The sequence below is a fragment of the Ascidiella aspersa genome, chromosome 4 (assembly GCF_963924565.1).
Source record: "Ascidiella aspersa chromosome 4, kaAscAspe10.2, whole genome shotgun sequence".
In the NCBI taxonomy this organism is placed as follows: domain Eukaryota; kingdom Metazoa; phylum Chordata; class Ascidiacea; order Phlebobranchia; family Ascidiidae; genus Ascidiella; species Ascidiella aspersa.
Genome location: NC_139450.1, coordinates 20,635,881 through 20,646,532, shown reverse-complemented (window position 1 = coordinate 20,646,532; position 10,652 = coordinate 20,635,881).

The window sequence follows — 10,652 nt, the reverse complement described above, 5'->3', positions numbered from 1 at the left end:
TAGGTTAAATTGAGGTTAAGGTTGAACTGGAAAACAGTTAGTAAAACTGTGGTAACCAGGAGCATTTCTTGCACTAAGCAATAATCAAATTTGCTTGTTATTGTATTTTAGTACTGCCGTACTGTAGCAACCAGCGTCTGTATTTGTTATTTGCAGTACTGTGTTTGTTGTGCGTGTGCTAAAGTCTTTCTGGCATATTTCCTGTTCCCTGCATCCTGCTCGTTAACTGGCTAGTTTTAATCCCCAACGCATTTCCTTTTACTGCAACGTTAGTTGTATCCGAATTCTACAAAACAATCAGTCAACGGTGCGCTCCTTACTGGCAACACGTGTTTTTACTGCGCTGTAAGCCATTTTATTGAAAGCGAGCTACCGGTATACTAAATTATGTGAATGTACAATAAATCTATAAGCGACCTGACAGTATGCTCCTCAAATTACAATGGCAGTTTGTTTTAGTTTCGATTTAGTGGAGTCAGATAGCACGGTGGTCATGTCTCACCTGTTGAAATATACACTAGCTTGCAGACGACAGTTGCAGTTTAACTGATTGGCTTTCACTGCAGTTTTTCAATACTTTTATAAACAGCTAAAGGATAAGGCAAACTATATTGGCTAGTTAGAGTAACTAGCTTGAAGGCAACATTATACTTGTTGAAATCGGAATGCTTCCCTATCACAGATGCTAGCTGTAAGCTCTCTTCATGAAGCATATTTTGGTTGAATTATAGCTATGCAAACAGTGTTGAGATTTAGATGAGATGTTTATGGAAATTTTGGTAGCAACAAATGCATATGCAACTATACGACTAAGCCAAAGAAGAATTGCAAAGAATCTGCCTGAATTAAAGGCTTATCTCGGAGTTGTACTGCAGATGGCTTTGATAGAAAAACCTGAGATAAAGGACTAGGCCTACTTCAGTAGAAAATGGACTGAATATTTTCCTTGATGTATTTTCTCGAAGGCGTTTTTTGCAAATACATTGGATGCTACATGTAAAGTCGCCGGAACCAACCACTGCACCCATAACCCGTGGAAGTATAACGAAAAACTTCATTTCTACGTCAGAAGTGTTTGAAAGTTTGAAAGTGATACTGTAGCAAATTATGTATAGTCTATATCCATAAAGTCTAAATTGAAACGCCGATCGCAGGATCTTTTGGTACATTTTAAAAGAGCTTACTTCTTGTGCTTGGAGCTCAATAGTTTGAAATCAATCATGCGCAGCCGCGTTTACACACGAGTTTAAATACCTCGTATCAAGCATAATGATTTATCCACACGCGAAACATTAGCTTTCAAATACACTTTAGGAACACCCCATTTCCTGCCTTTTGTTGAAAGCATTAGTGAATAAGCAGCAACTTCAAAGCGTATTTTCTTGTGATGCGTCGTTAGTTTAAAACTTACATTGAACGAATTATGCAAACTAAAAAAAAAAATTGCTAATTTATAAGGTGATGTTGCTAAATGTTAAAAATCAATAGAATGCAATTCCGAACAAATAACTGCCCCTCCTTTCTTTCATGTTTTTCACAGTTTCACGTTTTTCACCATGTATGACGGAAGGACGTGAACGAGACAAAGACACAACAACAAACCGTCGTTCGTTGACTTGTCGACAGAAGAAAACAGCTTGTTGTTGAACGTGTTGCTAAAAGCTACCACTCGTGTGACTCATTGGCTTGTTCATGTTCATTTCGCTCAAATCGATGAAGCACTTTCTAACAAAAGTCAATTGAGTTAAAAAAAAATAGCAACCTTTCGGGTATATTACGAAAAGCAGCCGTCGTGTTATATTCACAACGGCAACAAATTTTGTGTGCGAGTGTTCTGTAGCATCATTAATGTATAATCACGTGTAATGGAATATTTATTGTACATGCACAACTTTTAGCGTTCTATTGTCTTTGTCACGAAGAATCTCAATCTTTGGGTTTGTCCGTTTTTGCCTGTGAATGTGAACGGCATGGTTTGTATGACACATATTTCCGTTATAGATAAAAGTATTTCACCTGTGTGAACGCGTTGCTGTAACAGTTCCCGGCTGCCAGAAAGGCTCCGGGTTCTGAATCATTTCCGCTTTTCCGTATCGCCCTTTTGTTGTTCATACAAATTCTCACTTATATAAGCAGAAGCGTTATGTGAATATACATCAGTCTTGTCTAGTTAACACAGTGAGCGGTTGTGCTTGCCGGCAAGCTGGCCGGCTTGCCCATACCAGCCAACCAAACTGCGTCTTGTATTCAGAATCCGACAATCCCCATTGGAGAAGTTGGCGATTCATCAGGCAAATACATTAATGAGAACTCATAATCAACCAACTTGCTCCAATACCTTTTGTCTAAAAAAACCATGATGCAAATAAATGCGAAAACTTTCTGTTATAAAAACGCTAAAAAAATAAAAATGAAAAAAATTTTGACAAAAAAAATCCACAAACGTAATCTACACATATAAAACTACCCAAAAATGCATTAAAAAAATAGGGCCTGTGGTGACCAAAACTGTAAAAAAAGAGGACCGCAAAGGGTTAAGGGTGGTTTGTCTAAGTAATTTAAATTGTAACCGAAAGTAATGTTCTGTATTGTGAATAAAATAAGTCGAGTAAATACTTCTACAATTAAAGTAGGATGCGGCCCTCGTGAAAGCAGCAACAACATTATGCCGTAGGCTACATGTTGGCAAAGGCGCTGTGTCCATAACAAATTCGTGTTCCCCGGACCAAAATTATTCTCAAGCATAGGTTAAACAAAATGTAAGATTCCATCAAGTTGGCCTCTAAAAACTATTACATATTATGTTGTACTCTGCGTCATTTGCTTGAGCCGTGCGTTATTGCCGATGATTTAAAAAGGTAATTTACCATGTTACTAAAAAGTAATTTTACGGATAGCGTATAATCCTGGCTTGAGTGCTAAATTGTGTGTAAAGTGGTAAACATTTTAGTTTTTTCCAAATAAAACATTTTAATTTCTCTAATCGTTAATTGTTATACAGCATATATGTTGGTCGTATCTTGACTATTTTCTTTTGCTTATTGTACCTGAAATGGGATAACTAAATGCTTCCCCAAAAATGGAGTCACATTCTTCAGCCTGTGTGGAAGCAGCATTTAATCGAATGGGGTGTTATAAACTATCGCATTTATCTGCTTGACTGTGAAACATCTAATTGTTCGTCTTCGCAAACTAAAATTTTTACATTTTGTTGAAACAAAAATGCAAATAATGTGTGCTTATTTGAAATTAAACGACTAAATACCCAACGGCTAAGCAACGCCTATAGATAGGCGTTGGGCTAAGCACGTCAAACATCTTTTACGTAACGAAAACCAGTGACATATAGCGATAGGAAACCACTCACTAACGTAAAACCTTAAGTTGGAGCAGCCATTATTCGCATTGCGTGATATTCAGCAAATACGTAATCCTGGTACTATACTGCGTCCAACGTAAGTAAAATCTCGTTTGAAACTGAAAATTGATTACGATTAAAACTGCCGCATTTAATGCAATGTTTTGCGAAGTTTTGCACGGTAACATACTTCAAGAAGTTCTCAAACCAAAAAGTAATTAATTAAGGCGAAATACCTAATTTAATTTTTATTTCCACACAGGTAATTGAAGTTTTTTAAACAATGCAACGAAGTATGTAACCAAAAAGCAATTTTTAAAGACACTAATTCAATTCTTTGTCTTTGTGTAATCATATAGCCTAGGCCTAAGTCTTAAGTTGGTAACATTAAAACTTATTTCTATTAAGGCGATCAGTATGTATTATGACTTTAATTTGATTTGTAATGTTGAAAACCTGCTACATTTATCGATCCAGAATTAGTAACAAACGTTACACTTTAAGATGTAACAGAATTTGCGTAATATTCAAGCCAATAATACCGGCACCAAAACTGCGTCATACGTAAAAAAAATCCTTTGAAATTGCTTAACGGTGACCGTTTTGCGACGGCGCTCGCTTACCATCCTCAAAAAGATATATCTACCAGCACCCGCCGGATAATATCCATTTCAATTTTTTTACTCACCACACACAAAAGACAAACTAGCCCCAGCAACCTCACCCCCAGAAAAAAAAAATTTTAACACCCGCTGAAAAAATAATTAATTGGAGTTAAAAATATTTGCTTGACAGCCTTACAAACAAAAAAGTGAAAAGTATTGCTAATATTTGAGAAAGAATTGCCAAATGGCCAACTGAAGAGTTTTTACATTTTTTAATTTTTTTTTGTAAATCTCAAATTAAAAAATCCCGGACAAATTGGTTAACCGGGCGGGACACCGGGACCAAGCCTTAAAAACGGGACTGTCCCGGCTAAACCGGGACGTATGACAAGCCTATAGTTAAAGGTACCAATATACGCAAATATGTGCGTTTTGCGAATATATTTGCCTGATTTCGTTAAATATTTCACCAACTTTGGTATTGTTTACCGATAACTCGCAATTCATGGATATACTTCTAACACTAAAAAAGTCTTCCTTGCAAAAAAGCGTGATATATGCTATGGATAAGGCAGTCACTGATCCAGAATTTTTGTTTGGAGTGGGCATGATAATTTTCCATAGATAACGTCAGAAATTTACGTTATAGCGTGACGTGAGAAAGTTCGTTAAAACGTGACGTCACAAAGTAATATAGAAACGTGACATCATAAAAAAAGTTACACACAGTTCCTTTATTTTGTTGAAGTTTTAGGCTAGAGGGGCTTTCAATACAAATGTTACAGTACAAAGATATTATCGATTCGCGCAAAGCGCCTTTAAGTTGCAAAAACTTAATAAATGAGATTTTTTCCAATTTTAAGTGACGCTTCTACTGGAAGTAATTATATGTAACCTGACAATGTTGTTTTCATGACTATTTTTCTGTTGATATTTTAATAAATACAGATATGTTTAATGTCCTATTGCGGGGGTAAAAATATTATTTAACTTGTATTTAGACAGTTGGTACTTGCAAAACCTTCTAAATGTTGCATATTGATATCTTTCTTTAACATAAACAATTTTAAGGTTGAAAATTGTCAAAACCATTTTATCGCAAGGAAAAACCTTATTTGGCACATAGGTCATGAGGAGAAGAATGCCACAACAAGTTAGGAAAAGATGGCCTAAAAGCGCAAACTTTTTTCACGTTAGTTGGACCAAAAACCCTCGCCACAACATCAGACCACAATCATATTACTTGTTTACCACTGGGGGGCCAAGTTTAAGAAAACGTGACCGGTTGTTTTGGGTAGACGCAAGATTATTGTGCCTATCTATAATCTGACAGTATACTTTTCCTTGATCGCTCAAATGTGGTTGTTTTTATGATATGTTTCTAAGTACCGGTACCGGTATATATTTACACGCAAATTCTTATTCAATGTAGCCTACCGGTACGTTTTATTGACAATTTAGTAGTGGTATCTTTTGTTATGTTTTCAGCGGCTAAAAGGTTTAGGAAGAGATTATAATCCATGGTCTATAAAACTATTTGCAGATTCCCAAGACAGATAAAATATTATTTACTACTTGAGATGTCGAAACACTGCTGCATTTCTGGTTGTCGATGTTTTATTTAATGTTCCAGCGAAATCTTGTTGTACTGGTGAGAAACAGGAATGGGCTACCAAAATGGAATTGTGCATCATTCTTTTGTATATTTTAACAGGGGGACATGACCACCGTTCTATCTGAACTCCACTAAATCGAAACTAAACAAACTGTCGTAGCATTTCAAAGTGCATACTGTCAGGTCGCTTATAGATTTATTGCACCCTACATTCACATAATTCAGTATAGCTAGCTTTCAATAAAATGGCTTACAGCGCAGTAAAAAGACGTGTTGCCAGTAAGGAATGCATCGTTGACTGGTTTTCAGTAGAATTCGAATACGACTAACGTTGCAGTAAAAGCGAATGCGTTGGAGATTAACTCGCCAGTTAACGAGCAGGATGCATGGGAAAGGAATTACGCAAGAACGTTTACAGGCCCTTAGCACACGCACAACGAACACAGTAAATAACAAATACAGACGCTTTGGAAAATTATATAAAAAAAGATAATGTAAAAATATGTTTAAGGCACTTCAAGGAAGACGCTATTGCACAAAGTAAGTTTTTTTTACTGAATTGACATATATTGTGTAGAATTGACAATTTATGGTAGTCGTTGCCATTTATTTCAGAAAAAGCGGAAGTTTCTTTCTAATGGTGCCCTGCCAACATTAAATATGCCTATAAGGGCTCAAAAATAATGCAAATACAAGGAAAGTTCCGAAAAATAGAATTTATTAGAAAAAGTTTTGTACAAATCACTTGGATCATTTTTTGTCAGCAGCAAAACTTTTTACTAAAAAATCAATAGAGTGGGAGATTAAAACAGAAACAGAAGATAAGGTCTGTTTAGTAAAAAAAAAATTGCGCTCTTATAGTAAAGCGTGAGTTGCAAGTTGCGTGCTGTGGGCCTGTACCGGTACTCTTATCTAACTTTTCATTTATGATAACGTTGAAATCGTCACATATTATAAGGCCAGGGCTGCTTGATGACCTTAGGTTGTAAAATACGCTGTCAAAGAATGTTGGACTGTCAGCATTTGGACCATCAGTTAGTGTAATCTTTCTTCTATCCCCGACTATAAGCGAGGTTTACTTTAATTCCCAGAGGAGCTGTTTTTTTATCTGTATTACTATGCCTGATAGCAACAGTTTATATAAGCGAGGTTATCAATACCCTTTCAAGTGGGTCGGCGATTAACTCTGTTACTGAAGACGTTAGGCGCTTGGAAAACAAAATAGCTACACCTCTACTACGTTTCGTTCCGTGTGCCCATATGCCTTCTCCGCCCCATTCCATCCGCCATAACTTTTTGTCCGCTGGGGAACAATGTGTCTGCTGCAGCAACGTAACATGATACTTTTTGTCTGTCATGAAATTAAGAAAAGATTTACGTTTAATGTCATCGCGAATACCGGCAACACTAAAGCAATGTTAATAGACATAAGTAAATTAAACAAATTAAACATTTACATCTAAAAGAGTTTACACCCGCTCTTTACTCCTAAGTCGATATCCCATTCGTACTCAAATCCACAGGCACCTCTATATGGGCTCCTAGGTTCAATTAGCTGTGCTGTCTTTTGTCCACAGCTACAGTCAAGTTTTAACTTACACAGGTGGTTAGTACATTCCTCGTTCGTAGTTAAGCTTTGGAACCGAATTAAGGTTTTTTTTATAAACAAGCAATAAAGTACCTTTTCCACTGGAAGCATTCGAAAACGTTTCCGTTCACTTGAAATTCCGGTAGGATTTCCTGGCAACATGACATCCACCGCATGCTAGAGTGACATTTTAGACAGCAGAATTTCCTTTGCTTGGCCGGGACCAGGTAGGCCTAGATAGAATCTTCGCAATAGGCCTTTACTATATTGAAATCACTCTTGCATTTGTAACAGAAAAGTGCTTCGAATTTAGAGCCAATACGCTTTCCGTTTTACATTTGGAGCAAGTCGAAGATGGTGTCTTCGCAGAGACTCCGAGATTTGCTATCTGGGAAAGCTGAAAGGCCTGTGCGTAGACGTTTCTTGAAGTTCGTTGGTGGAAACATTGTCTTGTTGGATACAGCTTCGTTGCTTGAATTTTGTTGGGAGTCTTTTTTTCCTACGCCAGCTTCCAGGTGTAGGTTTTTAATTATCAGTGCTCATTGGAGCGGCTTGTCCGTTTTGCAAATGCTTCTCAGCGCAAGTCTGGTCTGCAGGTTTGCTTTTGCATCAAAACAGACCAGGCGTTATGCTGGTCTGTGTGCACTGTGCAGCTTTCCCACAGCATTTACATGTAAACTGCTACCCATGGTAGGTTACATAAAATTTTAACCAATCCACGTAAATGTAGCTCGAAATGGGATTTACTTGTAGCCTACATCTGCTTTATTCATTGTTGAAATTATCATTTCAAACCTGTTTATGTTTTGTATGATAGGCCTACCAATCCTACCATATTTCCTCTTTTAGGAGGATTTGTCCTCTTTTCTCAAGAAAACTGAATGGTCCTCCGAGGACGCTCAAAAATGCCAAAATGTTCTCTTTTTTCGCATTTCAAGTTAGTTGCTTATACTTTCAACAAGACTTTTAGGCGAGTCATTGTATTTATTTCCAATTACTGTAGCCATGAAACATGCTGAATTACTGGTTTTAAAAAGGTTTTCCAACAAATTGCCCTACAAGCCCTACCTTCTTGATTGTTATTGCCAACATTGCGGCAGAAAAATTGCAACAGAACCTCACAAAAGGCTTATTAATACAGCAAAGGTGTGAGTTTTGTAGGCCTAGCCTACTATCAGTGTCACTCTATGTCCAGTAATATTTCCAGCATGTCAGAACCGACGAAATGTCTAGTAAACTGTTAAAGATAAGAGACAGTCTATTAGTTTTATTCATGGGCTGAAATCTGAAATTTGTTTGTTGATTTTGTGTCTGTTTTTGTAACTTTTGCCTGCAACTACCAAGGAAATGTAAAACATCATCAAACCCAAACGTAACAATTATATTTTCGTTTTACTTGCCGGCAAAAAATGTCCTCTTTTTGGGTGCTGAAAATATGGTAGCCCCATTGTACGAGTCATCGTTTTCATCTCGCCAAAATGCGAATTTAGATTTTCTTCAATGCGTTCACTAGAGAAAAGAATTGGCACCCATCCGATACCCACATTAATCACGTCACTCTAGAAAATGCGCAAATTTCGTAAGTAAGACACTTCCGCAAGCTTGTTCTGGAGCTCTAGTACGTTTTCTCGGCATGTAGGGGAAGGCGAAACGGACCCCTTAAGAGATAAATGCTATATTTTGAGTTTCACAAAATATTTTTTAATGAGTAGGGTATCAACTGTAAGGTCTTACAGAAAGTTACTCCGACGCTAAAAAAAAACTGAAAGAAGCATACCTTCTGATTAAATGAACCTTTGTAGTCGATTTTGACACGGGGAAAAACGGACCCCACTAATAAAATATAATTTAATTGCCTTGTTGTGTGGAAATGCCGGATAAAGAATTTTGTGTTTAAGGGGCGCATAAAAATTTTCTTTTAAGATATTGTCACAATTAAGTTACGTCACAAGGTGACGTCATAATTTAAGTGATGGTTTACATGGCGCCTTATAGGTTGAAAATGTTTTACAAAATAGGCCAAAACATAAGCCTACACGAAAACCAAAATAGCACTATATGCTAAGTAGCGTGGCAACTATAAATATGTTACATGGTTATAAATAGGCCGTACATAAACTGCCCTATATTTCTCTTAATCTATACCAGGGGTGGGCAAATGCATTCAACGGAAGAGCCATTTGCCAAAAAATACAAGTACCAGAGAGCCTCAAAATTTTTCAATACAAAAACAGTAAATAATGTAAGTTCAGCAGTAATAACAGAATTGTAACATAACAAAACGGTAATAATTAACCAATAATAATAATAATTACGGTAATAACAAAACATGACCGCACAATATTTATCAATATCAGTCTTTTGTTTAATTTGCTAATCTCTAAAACATTAGCAATTAAATTGCCTTGACTTGCTGTTAACTCTTCGGATTCTATGCCTATAGTCTTACATCATAAACGAAACGCTGGCCTACAGAAAGAAAATGAAAAGAGAGAAACGTCATGGTAGCCTTTACATTATTTTTGGAATTTTACGATTAGACTAGAAAAGCCACAAAAAACATGCCGGCGAGCCGCAGTTTGCCCACCCCTGATCTATACCAACTTATAAGTATTAAAACAAATAGCAATCGAGCTTTTTTACAACATATAAATAGATAAAATTTCTGATTGTTTGGCCTTCCTGCAAAACTGATCTAAACATATAAAACAATGCTATATTATTAAATTTTTTTCCAGTTTCAAAATGTCTTACTGAAAAGCTAATCAATAAAGAAACCGTGCAGTTTTAAGTTCAGTTATACGCTAGTAATAACGGATTAACTTGTGAGGGGTCGTTTTGCCGCAACAATATCTATCGCATGAAAACCAAATTTCCTAAAAATCTTTCAACTTAAAAAGCCAACTGTTTCGGATTAATAAACAGACCCTTAACTACAAATTATTTAGTAAAAAAGTAACTTCGTCTTTACTTGAACTTTAGTAACAAACGCATCATTTTACTGCGCTTTCCTTACATCAATATCCCCAAAACACATTTTCTGCCCTCTCTGGTTTGTGCAAAATCGAATCTGCCTAATTTTTGGCCACAAATGTGTTTTCGACGTTAGTCACTGATCAGCAAACAAATATTGACTCTGGCAGTTTTCGTTAATCGTTTATTGCACTTGAAAACTTATTCAATTAAATTCAAGGAGGCAGTAAAGTGTTGGCGCAAAGCGCGAAAAAAAGCGTTTGTTTGGTTTAAAATTCAAGTCCACACTTTGTCATCCGAACTACTAATGAAAAGTGTAATAAAACTACTTTGAAGAAACGCGATAACTTTAATAGTTAAGTCAGGCGCGATTTTTTTTTGTATACCGGAATATTTTTCGCACTTACGAGTCTTACGTATAGTTAAAATAGTCAAAAAGTATTTGAAATGGACTCTGCCTAGTTTGTCAAACAGGCGGCGGGCCTGATGATTTACATTGGCGGGCCGTTGGTT